Raw genomic sequence first — 4,209 nt, 5'->3', positions numbered from 1 at the left:
GGGGGCATCTCCATTCTTCATCATAGAAATGGGCTACCAATGCCACTTAAAAGACAATGTGACAATTTACCTATTATAATAAAGATTCTGTCCCCACCTTAATTCCATAAACAAACAGACAAAAAAGTAAATCAAAGGGGCTAACAAACTAAGTAACATATTACAAACAACAAAGACCATTTGCAGGCCAATATATTAAGTTCAATGTATCATTCAACTGGTTTCATGTTCCCCTCATTATATTGTTTCTGCTTTTTGTTGGTAAGGGCAAGTTATTTTAAGAACACAGGGGAAACAGATGCATGGGGTGATCTAGGCAGAACCACCAAGGCTGTGGATTCAAAAACTGGTGATACTGAGGAAGGTGTTACCTTATGGGGATAGGTTTGCTATAGAACCTGTAAACAAGTAATATGTGAGATGTATTTACAAAAGGCCAAGCGTGCTAATCTGTGGCCCAACGACTCTGATGAATTTCTGTTTTTCAAAAAAAAGCATACTTGAGCATGGTAGTTATGGCAGCCATTGAATGAGGAATCAGAATTTGATTCCTCATTTCCTATAGGCTTCCAAGGCTGCCATGTTATCTAGACTTGTGGGTTCACTGCTTTTTATACTAATTGATTAAGCTTTTGACTTGCAGTTGAAAATAGAGGAACATTTCAGTCTTCAGAGGGTCTATGCTCTTAAGTATATATGGAAATTCTTTTTGGGCCCATTACAGACTCACTTGTCCCATTGCTTTCTGTGCTAAAATGCCTACTCAAGGGTTCAGAGCAATTGTCCTGGGTGTGACATATCAGAGTGAAAGAAGAGAGCTCACTGACACCACTTTGTGAAAATTCAACAATAGCCAGAGTTTATTGAGCACTTCTTATGAGCCAACTACTATGCTCAACATCTGATATGTATTAACACATATAATCCTCACCTTCCCCAACATCCAACTGTCTTAGTGTGTGAGTGGGTCTGATTGTACTATGGACAGGTGCCAGCAAAATAAATGGTCATTGTTAATTCTATCTGCATAGCATGAACTTGTCTTCAAATTAGGGCTATTCACTGAAGTGAAAAGAGTGTTACTTGAAGTTAAGATGAAACTCCTTAGATAGAGATGGTATCAATGGGTCAGCAGCATCGCATTCACTTTTCTACCCTCCTGTTAGGTGGTTCACCTTCAAAGGCTAAACATTGGAAATTATAAAATAATTAAGGAAAGAAGGTAGCATTCTTTTAAGAGGAGAACAATAAATGCTTTCTGGATATTGGAATAGACAGTACATTTGTCATTGTCTTGGTTTATCTGGAGCATTTCCTCTCTCCAACCATACTTCATTGAGAGTTGCCCGGGTTTACTCAATCGGCAAGTGAAGCTCATCATTTCACTAGTCACTTAGATCCTGTGACTATTTTCATTGCCTAACTCTAGAAATCCTCGCTATAAAATGTGGTTATCAGCTGTGGTTGATTTTGCCATGCCCTCAAGGACATTTTGATTGCCACGCCAGGAGAATCCCATGGACAGAGGAGCCTGGTGGGCTGCCATCTATGGGATGGCACAGAGTCGGACACGACTGAAGCTACTTAGCAGCAGCAGCAGCAGCAACTGGCATCTAATGAGTAGAGGACAGGAATGATGCTGAACTTTTTATAATGCATGGAGTAGCTCCTATAATAAATAATTACCAAGTCTAGAATATTAAAAGTGCCAAGGTGGAATAACTCTGCTATAGACTTTAGAGAACTCCTTTATCATGGAGATTCGTCACCATACAGATCTAATTTCATAGTTCAGAACTCTGTATGCTTACCCAACAAGCCTAGTGATTCTGATGCAAGGGGTCCCTGGATCAGATTTTGAGAAACACTACTCTAGGTTTGTATTTTTTATCTTGTGTTCACCTAGGACACATAATATCTACATTCCTCTGCTTAGAGAGTTTGAATTTGATAACTACCTTTCGCATTTTATTGCATATCATATAACTCACCAGGAAGAGATGAAATGTCTCATATTTTCAAACCTATTGATATTACCTATTAGTGTAATAAATAGAATATTGCAAACAAGCTGTGATGTTTTCCTGACTATGACTGTGTTTTTTACTGGTGTTGATACACAGTGTTTGGATGTATTGGGCCAATACTGCTTCCCAGTTTTAGACAGACAAGCATCATTTCATACCTAGGACACCATGTGTCAAAGGCAGATTGTTAGGTATGATGACAAAGGTGAAAAGGTGTGTTATTCATTTAGTGTTAAAAGTGATGACCACTACAGGGGATTTCTGATGAAATGAAGAGTCATTGTAATGACTTTGAGCATTGTTAACTCGTTTCCTCACTCTCTGTCCTCTCTCTGTCTCTGTGTCTCTCATCTCTCTCTCTCTCTCTCTCTCTCTCTCTATATATATATATATATATATATACACACACACACATACACACACAAACACACACACATGTATGTAAAAGGCCAAACTTAGATGAAAAGCCTATACATTCATTTTCCATTGAGTTCAGGCTGCTTAACAAGTTCACATTGCATTCTCAGTGGTAATGGATATATAATTAATGTGTTACTTAAAGTAGGCAAAAATACACAGGCCTCAGAGCAATCTCTCCTTTGTTACTGCTAAAAGTTCTCTGGGCAATCCCCACCCTGAATTAAAATCAGATGCTACTATGAGAATCAAAAGGCAGTGAAACAAAAAAGTTTCCTGACAGACCTAACAGTAAGCATCATGGTAGAAAGAGGCCTGGCTCTGAAATCAGACAAATGTGGATTACAATTCTCTACCCTCCATTTATTATCTGAGCAATCTTTAACAGAAAATCTCCCAGACCCCCAGTTTTTGTATCTGTGCTATGGTAATTATAGCATCATGGTTTCCCTGGTGGCTCAGACGATAAAGAATCTTCCTGCAATGCAGGAGACCTGGGTTCAATCCCTGGGTTGATAATATCCCCTGGAGAAGGAAATGGCTACACATTCTAGTATTCTTGCCTAGAGAATTCCATTCCATTCCAAGAAGAGCTTGGCCGGCTACAGTCCATAGTGTCACAAAGAGTCGGATACAACTGAACAATTAACAATAATACCATCTACTTCATAGATTTATTGTGAAGATTAAGTAATGAGACAGTATATGTACAATCCCAAGTATATAATGCATGCGTGCATGCTAGGTCACTTCAGTCATGTCTGACTCTTTGTGACCCCATGAACTGTAGTCCACCAGGTTCCTCTGTCCACGTGATTTTCCAGGCAAGAATACTGAAGTGGGTTGCCATGCCCTCCTCCAGGGGATTTTTCTGACGCAGGGATTGAACCCACGTCTCCTGCAGCTCTTGCAGGCAAATTCTTTCCACTGAGCCCCCAGGGAAGCACCAAGTATACAATAGGTGTATGCAAATGGTAGTTACTAAGTAAAATATATTAACTTGCTTTATTCTCAACCAATTTATATTCACTTATATTGTAATCCATACATTTAAAATAAATTTTCAAAGATTGACATTTTCCTTTTTAAGATTTTATAGTTTACTTATTACTATTTCTATTATTTTTAATTATGATTTTTATTACTTTAATTTATCAGCTTGACTAAAATCAACACAAGTTTGACATTTCTGAAAGAAGAACTTCAGGGGGAGCTCATTTACTCACTTCCAAAGAACATTGTATCATATAAGAAGTGTAAATTGTTGTATTCCACTTGAATTTTTCCTTTTTGGGTATTGGAACATAAATAAAACACAGAGTTTAAATTGTTGAGCAAAAGTAGTCTAACACAAAGATAGACAATTTGTGCCTCCATTCATGTAAACTGTAAAACCAGGCAAAAGTAATATTAGCTGTTACAAGTCAGGAAAATGGTAGCCCTGGGTGGAGAGTAGAGAAGTAGCTAGTGAGTCAAAGAGACTTCAAGGCAGAGCAGGGTGATTAGGTGATGTCTGATTTTTGAGTATGGTACAAGTAACACAGGGTGCATTCAATTCATGAAACTTCAAGATGAACACTTATGTGCTCACTTTTTTGCACACACATTATTTTAAATACTAAGTTAAAAAAAAACATGGTCATGAAAAAGGTAATATATATTCTTTTAGACACATTTTAAAAATACAGAAAAAGAACTAAAAATCACTGGGTAGTTCTGCCATCAAAATATAGCCAGTACTAACATTTTATTTTGTTATCATTAT

This window comes from Bison bison, unplaced genomic scaffold (genome assembly GCF_000754665.1).
Source record: "Bison bison bison isolate TAMUID 2011002044 unplaced genomic scaffold, Bison_UMD1.0 scf7180017864360, whole genome shotgun sequence".
Taxonomy (NCBI): Eukaryota; Metazoa; Chordata; class Mammalia; order Artiodactyla; family Bovidae; genus Bison; species Bison bison.
Note: the sequence above shows the minus strand (reverse complement) of the source record.